At 41.2% G+C, this 22709-nt stretch overlaps 1 protein-coding gene and 1 pseudogene across 1 annotated transcript in view; both read right to left on the reverse strand.

Annotated features, from left to right (window-relative positions):
- Positions 1–22709, reverse strand: part of LOC140343702 (TSC22 domain family protein 2-like) — a 37984-nt gene that overhangs the window by 10728 nt on the left and 4547 nt on the right. The window lies entirely within an intron of this gene.
- LOC140344677 (U2 spliceosomal RNA) lies at positions 5663–5833 on the reverse strand (annotated as a pseudogene).

A 22709-nucleotide genomic window follows, 5' to 3' on the forward strand; every position in this document is an offset into this window, starting at 1 on the left:
GAGAATCTGGCGTGTACAGCGCCTGCCGTCTATTGCCCGAACGATCGTCCTGGCAGATCCATGGACGACAAACGATCCTAATGCAAGGGAAGGAGAGCGCACACCAGGGTGCTCCGCCGTTCTCCCCCTCCGCTCTTCATAGAGCAGAGCGGTGCTGTATGTACGGTGCTCATTCATGCACCATGCAGTGCTAGTTGGCAAGGATCATCCTTTCCACTGACTATAATTGCACGTGTGTATGCAGCTTCAGAAACATGGATTACAGCCGTTGCTGGAAAATAAGACTGCCATCATGGGACACTTTTCCTGCCACACATGCATAAATTATTACACAGTATTTATATAGCGCCATCATATTACGCAGCGCTGTACAAAGTCATGTGAATAGCTGTCCCTCAAAGGGGCTCACAATCTAATGTCCCTACCATAGTCATATGTCATTATTGTAGTCTAAGGTAAATTTTTTTTGAGGGAAGCTAGTTACCCTACCTGCATGTTTTTGGGATGTGGACGGAAACCGGAGTACCTGGAGGAAACCCACACACAGACACGGGGAGAACCTACAAACTCCATGCAGATAATGTCCTGGCTGAGATTTCAACCATGGATCTACCACTGAGCCACCGTGCTGCCCAAATAAATCTACCTTTCATATCGTTATCTTCATGGTCATCCGTACACAAGTGCAGCCAATGCAGAACTACAGAGCTCAGCCCCTTTTTGTAGCATGCAAATGTTAATAGGTTGTGCAGCAATGCATTCCCCAAACATTTTACCAATCCAAGCAGGAGGTTTTTACATGGAAGCCACCAGTTACACAATTGTTAGAACATTCAAAGGAAACACATTTTCTAGGTAGTTTTGTCAATGAAGCAAAAAAAACATAAGCTGTGATGCCTCGCTCATGCAACCAACAAGGGAACAACACATGTAAGACGCTGAGTGTTCCCCGCTGGCGGATTGCAAGCATTTGGCCCAATGCAACAGAGACTGACATGCAAGGACGCTGCATTACAGTGCCTAGAGACTGCCATGTTATAGCCCTGACCAAGTCAGATTTGTCTGTGGGTAACACTGTTAAGTCAGAGGCACAACCAATGCAAGGAGATCCCGCCATGTCAGAGATACTGCAGGTACCCCATACTGGATGAGATTACCACTGTGCCAGGGCAGTAAGGTCTCCTCTCCAATATGGCATACCCAGCCACCTTCCGACAGGTATGTGACCATTTTCATGCAAACATTCACACAACACCCCCTCAAAACCAAAAAAAAAAACCCTAGTCCCCATTTTTTGTACAACCCCAATATGTTGGAGCTATATAAATACTATCTATGAATAATAAGGGCTGGACAGTAGCACCGTTTACCCAATTCCAGATAATAATCCTTTAACATTGTCTCTTGAAAGTTGGCGTTACCTAAACCTTTGCAAATAATGACTTTTTATAAAGTCGCTGTTTGCATAAGAACTTTTACTTTCTCCGGTTATTTTCATTTGCATAAAAGCGCACTGTACCCGGCACAGCCGATCTTTATTGCCGGAATGCAAAGTGTACAATCATGGCATTTATTAAAACGACACAGAATCCTTCACACAAACTGTAAAATTGCATAAATTAACGTTCGACTTTCTTTTCACGCGGCTGGAAAATGACTTTGCTCATAATGACTGCGAACCTTTGAAGCTCAGCATGAGTCAGCTCCATCACGCCTAACATACAACAAAAGGGGAAAAGAGAAGGAAGAGAACATTAAAAATGATATAAAGATCAAGCTATAGTTTATATTAAGAGGTTTTTATAACGGAATAAAAGGTGGATTGTTAGAATTCACACCGAGAAAAATAAAAGAAAAAAAAAGGAGAGATAAAGAAACGAGAAAAGAGCGGGACAGCTGGCAAGCTCCCATCCCCAGCTGCCAGCTGATCTGCTTCCTTTGATAAAACCATTGGCAGTACTCCCAGTTCTCAATGTCTGGCATCCCAGTTACACCCCAGACAAGAACAACCCTTGTCCAAGGTCCTCCCCCTTCTCTTCCTAGACCTAAGTACAGTAAGAAGACAACACAAACAAGCAAATTACAAAAAAGCCAAAAAACCAAAATTTTACACTGCAAAAAGTGAAAAATATAATGAACAGCAGAGAAGTTTGCTTTTTGACCGGATCATGAAGCTGGCATTAATTTTTACCATGTTTACTCTAAATACAATAATGTTTTTACCTTTTTTTTCTTCCTTTGCTATATCTCCGCAACCACATCAAATATTCATGCGGTAATGGCTGCATGGCATTTATCAAAGTGAGAATAAAGCAGAACTAAAAATTGCACTTAAAGTGGCCTGATGCCAATTTTTTAATTAGAAAATAAATTTTAAAAAATAGTTGATGTCTTTTATAATGAGTTTTCTTACCTGCATGATCACTGCCCAGCTGTCAAAATTTGTAGCGCTTGCGTTGGTTTCCCGGATAACTAGCAATCTCAGAATCTGTCATGGGTGCCAGGATTGATTGAACCCCCTGCGCAGGAACTGCATTATCCTGGCCCAGCCAATCAGGATGTCTGAAGATCAGAATGTAGAAAAGGAAGCATGGTGGGGGCCATGACAGAATAGGGACAGGCGATTATCCCCAGGGTTTAGTTCGGCTTCAGTTATGGGGAAAACAGTAGACCATGTTGGCGTTAACATGTGTAAAATGGTCACACAACAAGGTGACAACAAAGGAACTCAATTGGTAGACAGAGACAGTGTTGTCATACAATTTTAAAGAAGCCAGGCAGAAAAATTTATAAAAACAACTAAACAAAAAATGTCTCCCTATATTCTTATATTCCATGCTCAGACATCCAGTAATTATTTTTGCCATGGCATGACTGATGGACCAAGGAAACAATTGATGTTTAATAGATAAAGGTGCAATGGTGATATGGACAATACAAAAACCCTTCCTAACAATACACAGGATTGGAGTGCTTTCACCAGATTTTTGCTTGTTATAGGTAGCTGCAATTTAAAAATCGGCACCATATACTGTAAATAAAGCCAAGCCGATCTTTACCAAGTGAATCTATTTTCTGATCAGTTATTGATTGACGTGTTTGATATTCTGCTCTGCGGGGGTGGGGATGGGTTAGTCACATGACGGGAGGGCCAATCATTGCTTTTATACCGGATACAATTTGTATCCTTTAGAAACAGTGATAGGATTGGTCGGCTGTTCATGTTACCAGAAATCTGATCGTTAGATTGGTGATCAGTATGGTTGGAATATCGTTGTATTCCTCCTCATCGTGTGATATAACTGCTGGATGGATGTTTAAGGTTTCAGCAGAGTTATATAACTTCTCCTGTGAATTCTGACTCTCTGCCAAGTCTGTCTATCAGGAGATGGATCTCAGCGTTTGTGTCAGACATAAAGCCTGAGACCGTAATACGGCCCTGAGGAAGGAAGCAATGACAGACAACGACTTCATAGAAAGTGTCAAGTCAGCTAAACCAAAATCTAGGGTATGTGGTAAAGTAAAGCAAACTTCTACATTAGGAATAGAAGCGATCTCAAAGAATGCTGGTGACCCTGCCATTTCCTATGATAGCAGGCCGAGCGTCTCCTAATTGTGCAGCACCGTTGTCACCCCCTGGAGAATGCAAGCACCTATGCCAATACTGCACAGGCACGAGCCAATGAAAATATTGTCTAAAGAGCTATGATTATCAGTCTCTGAGTGTGGTGTAATTTGTGCCATAAGCTTTATTATTAACAAACAGGATTTATATAGCGCCAACATATTACACAGCGCTGTACATTAAACACAGGGTCCAAATGACAGACAGATACAGACAGTGACACAGGAGGAGGAGAGGACCTCATGCCGAACAGACCGGGCACTGCTGCCCTCTCTTCCAGTGCAGGGTGACTGGTCTTGACTCCGCCTCCTACTGAAGTTTTCTGCAGACAGCCTGTAGTAGGAGGACCTGTTGCTTTGCAAAGTATAATGTTTAAAAAAGGTTATTTGGTGCACACAAAGTGATTTATTTCCATTCCATGAATGTTTTTTGTGAGCTTTACAAATCCAAGTATTCTGGATAACTGAATGCAGAGACTAAACATGTTTGCACTGCTGCCTGCGGTTGTTTTGTGCTGATATTATCTTTTGTCTCGGTCACGTTTGTGTCCTGCTGTGGTATCTATTTCCCTGTGTTGTACAATTCACCTGTCCAGCTGCGTTCAGCCCATATCCTGTCCTTGTCCTCCATCTACAACTGATCTGCGATTGGGCTTTCATGTGCTACCGTGTTGTCACGGCCCCCCGTGTTGCACTAGGCCAGCGTCCCGCTATAATCTCTTAGAAAAGTCAACTAAGGATCCCCTCCCAAGAACTGGCGGAGGTCCGGTAACTTTCCAGAATAACATATTAACCTTTGAGAGGCAGCAGGAGGCACCGATCTAGCAAATGGAATCTATTTATAAGCGGCAGTGGCATTTGGAGACACGCTGGGGTGTATTTAGCGGCATATATACTTTACAAACTTATTTTATCTTTACACGGACAAACAGAAACGATGCCTTGCGTGGCCTGAAGTGACTCTGTAAATGACCTTACTGCTCAGAATGTCTGAGAAATGGGTTGCAGAGATCAGGCAGATACGGTCAAAATATATTTGTATCTAGAATATATCTCACAATCCATAAACATTCACCAACCTGGCACAACTGGTCTAGCCCAATGTATGCATTCATTTTTATGAATTTGCACCTATTGGTGTCAGTGGGTGATATCGGGGGTTTGAGACATCTATACGAGGATCGGAGGCCTATTAGTATAGAACTTTCTTGTGTCATTTTTTTTTTTTTTTTTTTTTTTATAGAATCTCGCGATCCGTGCTAAACACACCCCGTGACGGTAAAAAAGTGTAAGTGCAAAAACACCACACAAAAAACGTGCACTGGGGTACTATTTGGTAATCCCTCCTCAAAAGAGGAAGGGCCACCCTTTTTCTCCAGACCCTCCGAAGCAAAGCTCCAGACGAGGGCTGGATACTAAGCCCACCCAGCCGAAGCCGGGATGGACACACATGCCCCCCTGACCGAAGCCAGAGAGGGGCCTTTTCTCTCTGGGACCCGCCCATGCAGGTCCCACAAGATACTAAGCTGGGAGCTCTCCCGAAGAGAGACTCCCACTGAGGGAGAGCGCCTGGTTTTTAGGCCAAGGCACTCTCCAAGACTTCAGGGCTAGCCCATAAGGGAATAGCACCCTCCATCAAAAAAGTGGCACACAAATACCACACCAGTGACAGTGACAAAACATAAAAAACATTTAAATAATATGTGCACTGTGCATAACACACAGGGCAACAGGTTTTAAAAATTGCCCATTCTGACACTAGCCGCAGCTAATGCAGATTAAGGCGATGTGCCGAATCCAAAATATAAACAGTGCCGTGCACTGTGCAACCAAAAAATCTAGTGGGGTCCCAAACCCGTGATTTTAAGGTGCCCCTGGTTCGCCACTCCAGGGGTACGACACTGGGGCGAGATTCGGACCGCTCGTCAGACCGATTGGTAAGACCAAGCTTTTCTCCATCCTCACCAGCGGGTCAGTCAAACCTCTGGGAGCTCCTTATCAGGGCAGGCCCAAGCTCTTCCTCCGGTGGACAAGGCCGGCAGGTTCGCATAGGGCGGCCCCTTACAGAGCTACACCAGAGGTAGACCGTCCTTAACAGAGGTACTCAGGCACAGCATCCCTCTCCTAAGATGCTAGTGCCCTTTCCAACCCTGAACACTGATAAGAACAGATACTACACTTGATCTTAGCCAAAAGGCCGAGAAGCGACTTTCTTGTGTCATTATGAAAGCACAAAATGACCCATCATTGTAAAGCAGAGAAATCTGCAACCTCCACAAGCACAGATTATATTTGCATTGGCTTCTGGTGCACTATCATGGAGAAAAGATCCAACACACTATCATGGGTGAACCTTAAAGAATCCACAAACCTGGAATAGATCTGGTTGGTGGTTGCTGGGGGTGCACAGAGCAGTTTGTGCCTCTCAGGTCAGTGTAAGTGACCCCAATGATCTTTTTGGCTATCTGTAAGGGTGACATTCTTCCCAATGACAAGCAATGTAAGAGGAATTCATCCCACTGACCACCACACTAATATATTGTGATCTGTGGATATAAAATTTATAGAAGGGCTTCTCTGAAGACCAGACCATTATTTTCAAGGGTTCCCCAATGCCCTCATCTTTTACACTGGTGCAAATTTTATAATCCTTTGATTTCTCTAATTTTCTGTCTTGGTGGCTATTGTGGCAAAATCCCATCAGTAGAGCCACAGACAGCAATTGGCATGCAGCAAAGAGCTGATACTTTTTGCACTTTCCAAGGTTTTCATCTTTACCGACCTATGGTCATTGGAGAGTAATGGTGGATCAGTTGTATTTTTGGAGATCAAATATTTAGGGCCTTGGGTTGCAGGTCTGTGCAGCACAAGGATTCTTCCTCAAGATTCATTGACAGGTGCATTTCCCAACCAGCTTGCCATCCATGTAAACTTATGAGAATTTAAAACCTATTTTAAAGAAACAGAATCCCATTCGAGGAAAGCATGAAGTATATCAGGGAGCAGTGAACAATCACAAGGACAACTGATCCACCAAAGCAAACTATATGGCACATTCAGAACGCATTCTCTAATATTGCCCATAGCCTGCATCTATCTTCAAGCCATAAACAATTAAACATACAATTACATAAAGAGGTCATTATACAGAAAACCGGAGTACAATAATCTCAAATACAAGTCCTGTGGGTGTAGGAATCTCATACCAAACGCACCAATCTCTGACATACATGTTCCAGGAATTCTTGGGACTACGGCAGGGATTACAATTAGTTAAACTTCACATTTTAGAAGCACAGCTGCCTTTTCCCCCTCCAAGCAGTGGGATGATGGAAGATTTTCTTTTTGATATGAAAAAACATCACGTGTTCTGTTTTCCAAACAATCGGCAGTGACTGGGTTGGATTTTTCCAGTGTCCTAAATTCTGTAAATATTTTTTTACCTCTACAAACTTTTCCAGTTGATTTTACTAATTATTGTTCAATAAACCATAACATGTCATAGCTGTATGAGTTATGAAGAAACAAAGTATTTTCTTGCATGCACTTGGGGGCAGAGCGGATGTTTATTAGTATCGGTGATTTGATTAGTGGATTTTCATCTTAAGGTTTATGTAATTTCTCTTTTTTTTTTTAAAGTCAGACTAAAACAGAATTGCATTTATCAATTAAAATAATCGATTTTCATATTCTTTGGGTTCGGTGGTGCCAATGTCCACTTATAGGAACTTTCTGGAGCCCTAGTGAAGCCATGGCAATGTGTGTTCTGCCTTCCAGTGCCCACATCTATGTATGTGAAGCTGTGCACACTACAATTTCCCCCCCTCGCTTATTCTGTTGATCCAATATTGACACAGCAGCCCAATCTAAAATAATCTCTGCAACCTGGTGCAAGCCCACCTGATATAATCGATAGCCAAATGGATTATAACCCAATGCATACATAGGCAGTTCATGGGCACCAAGTCTAGTGTTTACTGCCCATGCCACCTATAAATGGGCACACGCATGTGCGGTACATGATGTGCATGCGTCATTGCTCGTCAGTATTATGAGCCTGAACCCTGGCTGGAATTTTGGACCAAAGCTAATAAAGGAAAAGGGAAATTAGAGGATAAAGGAATTCTAAGAACACTAGAATGATTATGGAATATTTAATGTACAACACTGCGTAATATGTTGGTGCTATATCAATACTGTTTTAATATACAATATTTCATTTTCATTTCACATTTTAGTAAGGGTTTAATATCACATTGAAATGAAAGGTGATTCCTTCTCCATCTAAAATATTAAAAAAAAAAGAAAGGTTACTTTGAAACAACTTTTTTGGGGTTTACATAATGTGATTTGTGTTGTGTTTTACTTCCCCCACCTCCTAGATTGTAAGCTCTTTGGGGCAGGGTCCTCTCCTCCTCGTCCTGTATCTCTGTCTGTATTTGTCCGTAATTTGCAACCCCTATTTAATGTACAGCACTACATAATATGTTGGCGCTATATACAGTGAATGTTTTCTGAACATTGGTCCACCACTCAATTTTTCATGCCATCATTTTCAATGAGTAAAAACCTGATGAGTGAACCATGTTTGATTTTAAATGTGTCATGAAAAATCTTGTTTTGTAATTGGATTTATTCCAATATGTTGTATGCGGATAGGTGAATCTTGTGTGTAATTGGATTTATTCCAATATGTTGTATGCAGATGGGTGAATCTTGTGTGTAATTGGATTTATTCCAATATGTTGTATGCAGATGGGTGAATCTTGTGTGTAATTGGATTTATTCCAATATGTTGTATGCGGATAGGTGAATCTTGTGTGTAATTGGATTTATTCCAATATGTTGTATGCAGATGGGTGAATCTTGTGTGTAATTGGATTTATTCCAATATGTTGTATGCGGATAGGTGAATCTTGTGTGTAATTGGATTTATTCCAATAGGGTGGTATGCGGAAGGGTGAATCTTGTGTGTAATTGGATTTATTCCAATATGTTGTATGTGGATAGGTGAATCTTGTGTGTAATTGGATTTATTTCAATATGTGGTGTTCTGATAGGTGAATCTTGCTTATAATTGATCTCACCTCTAATATGTTGTATGCTGCTAGGCGATTTTTTGTAATTGGAATCTCTAGATGTTGTATGCTGATGCTTTTGAGGGAAATTTTACATTTGAATGCAATAGTTGAATCTTCTAAATTGTAATCTATAGTTAAGTGAAAGGTTTCAAAATACAAAATGATTTAAAGATTGGAGAAGATGGATTCATGGAAAAACCTGAGTGATTGAAAACATTTGCCAACTAATAGCAAATTACTTTTAAGAAATGAATTCCAGGTTTGCTGGATCACCCCGGTTCTGCTATGATAGTATTATCTCCTCCAGTCTTGCAAAGCTTTAATAAATTAGGGCCAATGAATTTCTAGCAAACATTCACTATAAAACGGCACAATGACTTTCTGCTGCATCAAACGATTGTTTCACATATCCAATTAACACAAGCAGATTGATTGGCCACATGGAAAGCTGGTCACTGCACAGCCATTACAGAGATATAAAACCAATGTGCACCCGAACCCATCAATACATTACAAACACACACAAGACTTATGGCTGGTGATAATCTTTCAAAACACAGAATCATGAGAATGCATTGGAATGTTTAACTTTACTTCCTCCTACAAAAAGTCACCATGAAACATTCACCTGGTAGACGGACTACAATGAATGTTTTTCTTAAGTTGTTCGTGATCGCTTAGAAAAACAAATCCTAAAACACAAACGATCTTATCTTTCATTATGTTCAACAAAATTATATTTTCACACAAAACACGAGCTTCCACCGTACGCCTTCTGTGCCGAGCACCTCAAGTGTGAAAACAAAGTCTCGTGTTCTTAAAAAAGTCCGACACGCCTGTTTACTGAAACCACAATCCGTGATGGTTCAGTGAGCTCTCCAGCAGGCCATGGGGATTGCAAACAAATATATGTCAGAGGCTTCAACCCATACAGCAAAAGTGTATAGGTATAGCACAGGGAGCGCAAAGGTTTACTCATAATAACTGCAAAGATGCACTTGTAACTCTCCACATACATACTATCCCATTCTGCAATTACCGGCCTGATCATGCAAACTTAAACCAGGACTTAGTTTTGTCTTGTCCCACCTCCAGCCTGTGATTGGATATTTAAAGGATAAGCAGGAGACTGACCAGCTCATCCCTCTTTTCTCAACTCTTTAGATCAGGGGTGTCAAACTCTGAAAAGAATTCCAAAATTTACTTACATCTGGCCCGCCCACCTGCGCTACCACCTCACATCATCATTTTCAATACATAGACATTATTTCTGCACACCCATCATGTGACACAAAGTCTAGGCAATGATCACATGGTGCCCGACTACCAGGGGCATTGTGTTTGTTTCAGTCCATTAGAGACTGCATAGTGTAATATTTACCGCCAGACAAACTTGTGCCGCTTATATACTTGTGTATAGATGGATAGAAATGAGTCTTTTCAACCTTAAAGTGTGTGTAAAGGGGTTTGTCTTTGTTAGTTAAATTTAAAGTTTGGCCCCCGACTTACGGTCTACGTTTTTAATTTCGGCCCTCTGTGTATTTGAGACCCCTGTTTTAGATTATCACAGATCCCTGCAGAACCAGAAGACCTGTGTCACCCACCTAGCACTCCTCTGCAGAAGGAACCCTTTTGGCTGGTTACTTTTTGGTCATGTGACTCCCTGAGAGCTGCCCCTTTACCCCAAAGAACCACAATATTCTTCAGAAGTGCTCCATCTGCTGGCAGAAGTGTGATCATCACCTGAGCTGCCTCCGCTGCAGCATTCCCTCTGGTGGTGGGTTCTGTTACCTGACGGTCACATGATCTCTATTTGCCACATGGCCTCTTCTATGAAAGGGATATGACTGGAACAAGGAGTTTTTACTAGGCTCCACTTTCCGGTTCCGCATTTCTTGGCATACCGGCTTTGTCTGACTACTCCTGAATGTCACCGGGCCTGGCCTTGGCTCGTCTGACTACTTTTTTGCCCTTTGCATCTTTACTACAAATTGGTCCTACTCAGTCAGCAGTTTGGCATGTAGGGGGGCCGCAACCTGGGCACTGCCTCCTAGTCATCACCCCTTGCTAGGTGCACTGGCGTAGCCAAAGACTTCTGTGCCAAGCTGGTGACATGGAGAGTCCATCACCCCAGCCATGACATAGTTAGCACAAACTTAGCTCCTTGTGCGGTTTCTCTGTCTAAGCTCCCCTGTACAGCGTGTTGCAAGGTAAATTCAGGTACTTATGCTATATTAAAACACAAATGGTTTTTATAAATCTAGACGTCTTAATTAATGACTTTTATATACCTAGCGCAAAGATGGAATATGGCACCACAACACATTTCTTGTTTCTTACACATCAGCAATGTCGCAAGGTACTAAGAGCGCCGTTCACTTACCAAGCTGGTTTATGGTATTTTTCAGCTGCATTTAGAATTTGCTTTGGTAATTAGAAAATCCATGGGCGAGGTCTGCGGGCGTGCCATGCTGCAGGTATTTTTTTATTAACAAAGCCCAGGGGTGTACAGCTGTGCCCTGCAACTGGACAGCTCTCTATTTATTTTAGCACGGGAGGTTGTTATGTAAATCACCAAAAATAGAACAATTTAATTAGGATTATTTGTAGCTGAAACAGCTGAATGTCTGGAGTGATTTTTTTTACTCTCTACACTCAGCAATTTGATGGTTCGGTGAGACGGATAACTAACTGGGACATTTTGTGCTCCTCGAATCTTTATAATGCCTGGTGATCTCTGATCTGCCATAGAAAGCAGAATTCCCAGCAGCCAGTGCTAATTAGTGGGCTGCTATCAGAACTTTGTATATTCTTTTTGATTATTTACATAGCGAGTAGTTTTGAAGTTGAGGAAGTGATCTTTGACCAGCAAGACTTGAAATCTTATCGGACCCAGATGTCCAGGCCCGAATTTACTAAACAGACACTTGTGTCATAGCCGGAGCAGTGCGCGACCTTCTACTGATGAATTGCTGCATGCGTTCAAAAGTCAATTAGTATTTGACTCAAGATATTAGCAAGTTATTCCAGGCCTTAACCTTTTACCCTTTGCACAATTACAGAGCGGATGGATTGCCAAATAACTGTCTGCTTGGCCAGATTGTCCAAATCCTCATCCTCCGTCCTATCTGGTACCTGTGTGACTTGGTCACAGCTCAATGGTTTGGTTTTATCTTTATAAATAGCTAGAAATGAAACATATAAAAGTATAACAATTGTATATTTTTTTTAAACAGCAAATCACAATTTTTCAAAGTGTCTGAAACCAGAGGGTTTTTCACTGCCCATTCTGGGCAATTGAAATATGGATTTGGGGTCCAGTTACTGACGTGTTACGTCATCTCACACAATCTATTTACTAAAGAGATTAAAAGATTCGACCAACAACATTTTTTGTAAAATCTTACATCAACATTTAGTTCAGTCCCCTTTTCTAATAACGGGTAACAGCTCACTCTACTGCCCCCCCGCCCCAGTCGTTACATCTACCCTACTGCCCCCCCGCCCCAGTCGTTACATCTACCCTACTGCCTCTCCTTTAGTCTTTGCAAAGCTCCTCTCCAGGACTGAAATTGCTTCTCCGATTACACTGCACACTGTGAGCTTCTCACAATGTACATCAGAATCTGCAGCAAGACTCAGAGGTCAACCCATTTCTTCTCTGCAGCACATCCCGCATCATGATCCTTCCTCACCAGCCCTTTCTTCAGTCATTTTAGTTCTTTCAATGATAGCAGGCCCAGCGTCACAAGCGAGTCTCCACAAGGGCTTCTTGATTATCCGTCTCCATAGCACAGAGCTGCACGCAGGCCTAGTGATGTTGAATCATTTAGGTAAAAAAGGAGCCAGGAATGGCAACATTCACAGATAGTTAGTTTAGGAACAAAAACACTCCAACCTAATAAAGTCACCATTTAACATTAATAAATTAATACAGCTAGACGTGTATCTGAATTTGCATCAGAAATATATTGCACTGGAAACTAGTTAAGAGCCGCAGTGAAATGAATTGCAGAATTGCATGTATTATTATATCGGGGACTTGCAGTATTGCGTGTATTATTATATCGGGGACTTGCAGAATTGCGTGTATTATTATATCGGGGACTTGCAGAATTGCGTGTATTATTATATCGGGGACCTGCAGAATTGTGTGTATTATTATATCGGGGACTTGCAGAATTGTGTGTATTATTATATCGGGGACTCCATCTTCTATGGTAGCACTGCTCTCCAATCAGGACATATACAGGAGCTGCAGAACAAGATTTATGAGCTGCGCTGGAAGCCAATATGTGGAATGCACCATACTGTAATATGACGCGGCGCTCATATTACACAATAACACAACACAGACTGATCCTGTCTTAGATCCTTTCCCACTCTCTGTGCTAAATGTCATGCATCTGTTACCCAAGTGTGATTTCTGCCGTGTTTGTACACACTCAATACAATTCTATGCAGGTTCACATCGAAGATCTCTCGTTTATTGTAAAACAACATATTTTGTGTAGGAAGGAATCCCATCATTGTGCCTTACAGCAAAAAGGATTAACTAGAAAGCTTATTGTCAATCACACTGATCTCTGCAACCTAGCTATGTAATTAGAATGTCTGTGTATGTCTGCGTGAATCAACATTCACCTCTGGTTAAAAGGCCATCATGGTAAGAAGCATTTATCACAACAGACCTGTCTCATTAGGGCCATGTTGACAGCAGACACACATCAACATTCATATGCATTTTGACACACGTTGGTTGACTTCATGGAAGAATGCAAGTCAACACAACCACAAGCAGTGCGTTGGGACCAATATCAATACACCATAACAAATATATTACATTTTATTAGTAGTGGATCAGTAGTAGGCGCTGAGGGTTTAAAGAAGGGGTCGGCAAAGTTTGGCCATTTATGGGGTGAGCGGGAGCACACTAGGCCGGACCCGCCCAAATGGCTCCGCCCATCACCAGGGAACACCCCCTGAAATGAAATCCCTCTCCTCCGCAATTTACCTTCAAGGAGCTTTCCCTTTTTACCGCAGCGGCGTAAGTATCAACGCCGCAGTAAATAGGGGAGCAAATGCAAGGAGGAGGCACCAGAGCTCCGGTAGTTCCTAAAGTCCTCCAGAGCCGCGGGTTGCCGGCCGGTATTAGGCCGGATTGGCCAGGGGGCGTTAGGCTGGAACGAACTACCGGCTGGGCCGTATCTGGCCTAAAGGCCGGAGTTTGCCAACCCCTGGTTTAAAGGATAGACATCTGTCCTTTCTTGCCATTATGATAACCCATCCCCTCACTTCTGATGAAGACTTACCTTGTAATATTGCCTGCAGCTGCTGGGGTTTGTTTAGAAGGGAAATAGACAAGGAAGGGTTTCTTTGGCAAACAAGAAATTGTATTATTGATAGTTTGTCATAATGCAAAGAACAAATATTCACGCATCCCTGATTTCACAGTAGGATCATTATTAATCAGGTTAGATCTATTGTGAAATGGACAATAGCCATGTATTAGCATGCCTTATGTGTAATTGGTCACAAAGATTCGCATATGTAAGGCTGTGATACTGACGCGTTTCGCCCGATGTAGGCTTCCTCAGGGGTAGCAATACTTTAAGCGATACACGCATAATTGATAGCATTCAAATCCTGAGAAAGGAGTGAATAAAGATTGTACCATTGGGTCTCCGATGTGATAAGGGAAGACCAAATTAAAAATATATTCATGCCAGAGAAAAATTCCGGTTTGTGGAGTCAGAGCCGCAGCGGTCCATCTCTGTAGAGGTTTATTTACATCCCACTGACAGTTTTATCCCAGACTCTTTATAGCCGGCGGTACCAACTAACAATTTTCAGTAAGCACACAACTGTTTATTGGTAGTTACAGAAATGTTGGGTCACAATACAGGGGCACTGGGCCGTAGAGGCATAATACAAGGACAATGAAAGAATGGGACATACTAACGGGATAGGCATGAGAAGAAAGTAGAAAGCGGCCACAAATATACGGGTTATTGTATAACTATTGTTTTACACTTTTAATCAGGCAAACCAAACTTTTCTGTAACCACCCAGCTGTTTTTGGGTGTGTGCTGAATGTTGGATCACAATAGAGAAGCACTGGGGTATAATACAAAGTATAATACAAAGACTATGGAAAATAGGAAGGGTAGGAATAGGAATAGGGGAAGGGTAAAATAGCCACAAACTTATGGGTTACTATATGACCAGTGTCCTCCCTAGCCCCATTTAGCTGGCGCACCACCTGGAACGTTTCAGTAACCACCCGGCTGTTTTAGGTTGGGTCACAATGCAGGAGTCACTCCCCACCTACAACTTCTCCTTACCCAGCTTAAAAAAAGAAAATTCCAGGGATTACAATTTATAACTATTGAGAACACTAAGTTTGCCGTGCCCACCGGCCTCCAGCTTATCTATGGGTGCTTTCCAAAATTCAGAAATGCTCCATGAATTTCAGAGCACTCACCTCCAAGGAGGAAATGTTTCTAGAAAAAGCACCTGCATCACCTTTTCCAGGAATCCCTGACGAGGCCAAGCGACATGACTGGCATTGAATGGAATTGAAAGCAATATAATAATAAAATATAATGTAGGTTACAAGTCATGCAGATTTAGCATTGCATGCAGGTTCTGATAGTTGTCCTTACACCAAAAATACAGCACAGTTATTTTAGTTTTGCGTAACAGAGAACAAAAAAGAAAAAGATAATGATACAAGACAACACTAACCACTTATTAATAAAGAGCCAAGAATGCTCGTTTACTGCTTTCCACATGCAGCATTTACTCATGACTTTACCCAAACAGCTTCAAGCAATACTAGTCCCATTGTTCCTCCCAATAAATACCCAGCGTAAGTCTCAACCCTTATAATTTATATAATGATAATAATGATAGTTTATAAACTGGCTGATCTTCAATTCCTAAACACGTCATTTTTGTGCCGGTGTACCTGTGTTTGAGGAAAGCAAAAAGTCTCCCGTTTCTTTTTTGAAGCCATAAAATATCAGACAAAGCTGGACTCCAGGAAAATAAAATGGAAAATATTGCAGCTCTGTAATATATTATGAATTGCCATCTCCATGGAGTTCAGACTTAAAGTGGCAACAAAGTTTCCTCACCTTTTCTACAATTCTTTATAACCCCCTTATGAAATTGCTATACCTACCTGGTCCCATCATACCTACCTAGCTGCATACCTCCGATGTCTGATCCAACATGCCTACTTGGCTGGGATTCACCTACTAGCCCCATAGCAGCCTATTATTATTAAACAGAATTTATATAGCGCCAACATATTATGCAGCGCTGTACATTAGGGCCAAGCTATGCAGATTCAGGGATCTGGGATCAAGAAGCCACAAGAATGATGTAAACAACGCTGGGGGTGTCATTATATAATCTGGGTACATATAATGCTGTTTGTTTATTGAAGGGGGGGTAGGGTTTAGGAACAAAAAGTAGACCATGGGAAATGTTTCTTAACCTTTAGATACATTTCCAATATCACCTTCTAATATTAAAGAAAGCATTTCTGTTATTTTATTTGCCTCTTTCGGTCTGCTAAATATACCCCCAGGGGATGAGAAGTAGTCGGACCTCTGCAGAGAGACCGCTGCATTTAAGGTCCTTCTCTGCAGCATAACTGACTTTGCTACTCTAGGCAGTTGCTGCTTTATAATAAATAAATAGGTGTGCAGTTGTTTGTTAACGTGAAATTTTCAGGTGCTTTAAATCAAAATTTCAAAACAGCTTTATTATAAATGCAGAAGATAACAAGCAGAAATAATGAGATGCTCCAAGGGGTGGATCTGCAAATTTTCACCATCAATAATAAGAAGTAGATGGTGTGTTAGTCTGCTAAATGTCATGCAGACAGTCTGGTCTCCTGGAATGATGACAAACAGAATATTTTACCAGTTCCACAACATATTCTGAATAACGTTCTGCACATTCCAGCACAACTACAGGTGAATGCAACCAATCATTCCTTATGCCTATGCATGCATATCAGTGAATCCGCCAGTATCTAGCTAAATAGATGCTGAGTTTATTTTATCAGGTTTCAACATTCAGTTTGCAAATTGTTATCACAAACTGAATATCTGGAGGAAATAGATGAATATAAACCCAACACCTTGCATCCCTTAACTTTAATGTTTAGCAGGTCAATAATGTTGAAATAATATATTATTCTTTACAATACAACATTCCTAAAGCGGGCTGAGGATCAGAGATGACAGTCCAAGTAAGTATAAACTTTACACTCTGATCTTTGAGGAGACTGAGGAAATGCTTCTTCCTGCATGCAGAATATTTAGCAAAGTATCTCAGGCTAAGCAAAGTCTCCAGACTTAATTTAGGGTCTAAATTATAAAAGGTAAAGAGTTAGAACCTGCTGCATAGTGTGACATGCAATAAAGATACAGAGAGGTCAAATTTATTGGTCTGCATTAGTAAAATCAGGTCTATCCAAGAGGTAAAGTGGAAATACAGCTACAGGTTTATATACTTTGGTAAGCAAGAGCCTCTGGCAGTCTCATTATTACAATTAGGAACTATATAGAGCCGACATAATATGCAGCGCTGTACAAAGTCTATAGTCATGCGATTTTCTTGTTATCCTTCCATCACCATTTCCAATCTCAGCTTTTCCCAAAATGAACCTAAAATGTATTTATAAATTCATTTAGAGTTAAATCTTGGCGTGACTTACACGCATGCTTTTCTGAGATTTCCATGCTTCTCTTTAATATTCAAATTTGTACAACTGTGTACCCAACTATATCACGTTGTCAGCTACTGAGATATGAACAATCCAAAACATAATCCCCACCATTCCTCTTCTGCTGCATCTCTTTGTAGTTCTCTTCATTGGCTTCCATTTCACCTGAGAATCACATTCATCTCCTGAGCTTTGCCTCCAGATCTCATATTGAGTACGTCTCCTGTGAGGTGTTGCCTTCATGAAGCCGTTACAAGCTGTACATTAAGCCATGCAAACCTTCTGTATACATTAAAGCTCTCCAAGATTGGAGAAGATCATGGGAGAAGCTCTGTGATCCCGCAAACCTGGAATGGATTTTCAATCCTGGACCAGATCCAATCCAGGATTCATGGATTACTTACATTCTCCTATGACGGTCTATCTTTTCCAGGCTTAGGGAGCTTTAATAAATCAGAGGCAGTGTTTGTGCCACAGTATACAAGGAATGGCAACTTTTCTTGCTGAATGCGCCTCTTAGAATTTGCATTACTTATTGTGTGGCTTGTCATGGCTTCATGAATGCAAAACCTCACAAGAGACATAAGTGACTTTGGATTAGATAATGACCATAACTTTGGATTAGATAATGACCATAGAACAAATATTAAAACTTCAATGGAGTTTGGTTTAAGAGCTTGTAATTTATATCAGCATAACTTGTAAACAAGGTAAACCTTTATTTAAAGGACCCGTACGGCATAATCACACCGCAGCACTAGAATGCAGCAAGTGCACCTTGAAAGTTTGCATACAAAGCGTGCATGTGTGTTTGTAAGTCTAAACATATTTTCTAAGAAAAGCTCTCAGCACCTATTGTTGTGTTCTAGCATAAAAGGCCAGGATTCTACCCGTACAGCAAAACTTGGTACAAAGTAATGGAACATTACAACCGGTAAAATGGTGATGACCCTTGCTTGTGAGTGGCCACTTACCTTTCAGCTTCCTGCTAATTCATTCCTAATTGTTATTGTGTAAAAGGTTATCTTATAAATATTTGTATTGCAACCATAAAATAGGAACATTCAAAAGAACTGCAAGCCTGATAATCAACAACACATTACTGCCAATGTTAAGGACGAATTATCTTGATAATAAAGCGTGGTCAGGTCAAAGTGTAAAAAATGTGCAGTAAAATCACAGGTTATCTGTGCGTCTAATAATTACACAATGCAAAAACTTCTACATAGAAACTGAACCAGTTTTAGGAGACTTTGCAGGCGGTTTATTTACAGCCAGGTAACATGCAAACAGGAGCAGCAGGTAACATGTACTAAGCTGGCTCAGATCACACGTTGCAGTGATGGCTGCCTATTGCTCTCCATGGCTTCTGCTATGCCTAAGAAACAAGCAATGGGAACTGTTTATTTCACTCTCACGCAAGTGTCAGGAAATCCAAATAACTTCCAAAAACAATGCATTAGTTTAGTCATATGCCGTCCAACACAATGAAATGCAGCTCCATCACTCTGCCTCCGTCACTTGGCCTTGGTTTCCTGCAATAGGCGGTGGTATATTCACCTCTCAAGCATCCTGTGTTTTCTACATTCACCTTGTTCCAATCTTGCAGCAATATCACTTTTACTATCCAGAGTGTTGGATGCCCACTTTCCCCACCATAGACTGTGTCCATTCTCCAGCCCCTATGTCACGTCAGGAGAATGAACTACAGCCCTCAGCATGCAACACTCCTGGAAGTAGTGATGCAAGTATATGGTATTCTTTTGCAAAGAACCACGTTTGGAGAAAGTCACTTGATTTTAACAAAATATATAAGAGCTGTCCCACACCAACACATCAGGACAGACAGGCGCCTGAAATGTTTTGTCTTGTTATGAGCAGAATAATAGGAGCTTGTGTATTCCCCGAAGTGTAATGCGACCGGTTATTCCATGGGTCACTTTACATGATATAGATGTCTCAATCTGCCCGAACTTGCCTTTACAAGTTCAATGACACCTGCCAGTTTGGACGCGTGATTATCTCTATCCATGTCAATGTTATTTGTCCTTAGACAATGACGCAGGTTTATAAAAAAAAAAAAAAAAAAGCCGTCACACCATCAAAACCAATAACAGATCAGTTTAGTTTTCAGCATTCAGGGTTTTTAATTAGAAAATGGCAGAGAAGGTTGTAAAGTTTGCTAGACTTTCTTTAAGGAAAACCCTGCAATAATAATCCTAATACACAAGAAGTCAGGGGCCCAGAAATATTGAAGCCAGTGACAGACCGGCAACTACCATTGTGCAGTTTCCAGACTTCTCTCCTGATGACAAGTGTTTATTAAAAGGACAGTTCTGGTTCTTTAAACAAAAAATTAAGGCTTTTGCTTTCATCTTTTAACTAAAAGGTATTGCAACAAAGGTTAAATTATCCAACATTGAAGCACAGGAGGGGGTCAGATCTTGGGCCTCAGAAAGCAGCAGCTTGACTCTCCCGCAATCCGGCGTGTACCCCTCCAACAAACACTACTCTAGTCAACAACATTCCTGGCTCCTGGATTGTTTTAAATGATTCTAACATGGCGTATCTAAACCTTTGCTGCAAAGAAAGTCAAAATATTGCTTCTCCCCAGCCCTTTATAGCTGGGTGTACCTCCTGGCACATTTCAGTAACCACGTTACACGTTTATATTGTGTACATGTATGACAAGTGGTCATGTGGTGTTTGGCATTTTTATATCTTTATGGACATATAAAAAAATCAAAACCAACAATATAACTTGGATAATCATCTTGAAGTTTCTTCCTAATAGTCATAAACAAAACATGTAACTTTTTGTTTTCTAGAATGTCAGTACGATTGACTGATAACAATATTTATGGCAGCTACTGGGAAAGCTGATAATTCACTCACTGTCTTCCCAAGAAATGTCCAGATGAAAACAATCCAACTCCTCAGAAATCACATTACGAGGAGGCTTTCAACCCACCGAGAATGTCGGACCACAATACACACAATGGTTTCTATTGATAACGTAGATGGCGTTTCTAAGATCAGTCCGTGGACACAAACACGTTATGTATATTTGGTGACTTGTTTACTAGAAACACGGTTAAGTGATCTCTCCAACAGTAAATGTTGTTGGAAGGGTTGTGAACACATCTGACAGTAATTTGTAGATAGGCAATCTTCCTCACGTAACAAGAAGAAAGGCATGTAATAGTACCGGGAGGACGACAGGCACTTTACCATCAGATGGTTTTCTCTGAAATATCATGGAGGCGGTTTCAGGTGCAGTGGGGCATTGACAACCAGTGGGCCGTCATGTACAGCCTATGGCGTAATTGTAGGGAATTGGCTACCAGAAGATGCCTTGGTTGGCCAGTCCAAAATGTGAATGAACCATATTGCAATCTTCTGGGTGCCACTGAAAACCATGGTGCCACCCTCCCACGCATACCTAAAGTTGTCTAGCCTTTCAAATTGGGTGGGCATCTCCAAGCTGATTGCAAATTGTGTGATCATCTCTAATCAGATTCTATTCTCCTACAACCCAAAACAAAACTGCCACCCTATTTTTACCTATATATTAATAAATGCAAACCATCCTAAGCACCTTTATACTCACCTGAGTCAGCCGTCCACAAGGACTGGCAATGCAGCACAGCAATCGTCGCCTGCTCCCTACCATTGTTGTTGCTGTACCTCATCTTGATGTGATAAGCACCCAAACAATGGACCAGATGGGAATTAGGCAGCAAGGTGAACACCTGAAAAATGAATCTTCAGGGCTGTCCTTTTTTTTTGCTTTGTTTAGTAGGGAGTAATCCCAGGCTGGAGCCTTCTTCCATGAAGGGTCCTTTTGAAAGTTAGGTTGTTTGGATGCTTTAGTAATGAGGATATCATTTTTGTTGGGGAAGCTGCAGATAATCCTTTTGTTCTTACTGGTGGGGGAACATCGCTATTACTAATCTCTACGCTTTCAATACTTTGAATAAGCTCGAACGTAAGGACACCTACACATTAACCTACACACAAAAGATGATATTCCTACATAAAGCAACATCTGAGCTCTCTAAACTTCACACAAGGGAGGAGAAAGGGCAATCATCCCAGCACTAAGCTTATCTGAAAGTACAAGACAATACAATAATAGGATAAAAACATTCCATTGACTATTATCCTATGAACAATCAGCCGCAAGAACTTGTTGGCATCTTTACTGGACTTTGATCTTTGCATTATCAAAATGATCGACGTTACAACTTCAAGCAGACCTCATATTAACTTTACAAATCTGCATGAATAAATCCCTATTCAGAGCTCAGAAACTTGCATAATCAGCCAATTAATGATCCTTTCGCTGCCACTGTAATAGCAGCAGCAGGAGTGTGTTTATAATTTGTCTTCTGATTGCACGTAGAAGGGGTTTATACTTGTATAGTTTCTTACATATGAAATGTTATAGAGGTATAGCACAGCAGATATATATTGCTGCAATGTGTACTGTACTATACACCCCCTTCCTACCCTGAATTTTATATTTATCATACATGTGGAAGGCATACATTGTATTAAAACACAAGCATGGCGGCAATGTGTTGACTACTTGATAACTATTGTAAGGACATCCAAAAACAAGAAGTTGTCCAATGATTGTTTTGCAGTCCAGTATCACTATTGTGCCAAGGTTTAAGAGGCTGGAACACGCTGTATTCATTCCATGCCTATCAGTTATGGGCTGTTTTTGCAAACCCACAGATTAGCGTAAGGCCGCTGAGCCAACGTAGGTCAAACAGCAGCCTTGTATACGAGCCGATGGCCCAGCACGGACCTGATTATCCGGACTGCCACCTACTAGTGTGAACTACAAAACATGGCGATAGAAGCAAGTAAATGCTGAGTGCCTCAAGAAAGGAAAGGAATTTTAGTAGTGTGAAAATGAATGAGCACATAAAAGGCAAAGTATTCAATCACGGTGATTGAGCTTTCTAGGTTTCAGTACTGAAATCACACAACTTTTGCAGATATTATAGAGAGAAGTTGAATTCTGAGCAGTGCATTTTAATAAAATATTATGGCAAATCCCAAACTAAAAAATAAACCTAGATCAATTCATTGCATACATAATCCTCTTGCAGCACTCAGACTCCGCATTTCCCCTTTTTATCTATAGTCATCTTTATGCACCAAACCCATTTAAACCCAAAATCACAATACCCAAGACCTAATGCCATGCCACCTCACCCCTACCAGACTGGTCCTGTGCCATCTTCCCT

This window comes from Pyxicephalus adspersus, chromosome Z (genome assembly GCF_032062135.1).
Source record: "Pyxicephalus adspersus chromosome Z, UCB_Pads_2.0, whole genome shotgun sequence".
Classification (NCBI taxonomy): Eukaryota; Metazoa; Chordata; class Amphibia; order Anura; family Pyxicephalidae; genus Pyxicephalus; species Pyxicephalus adspersus.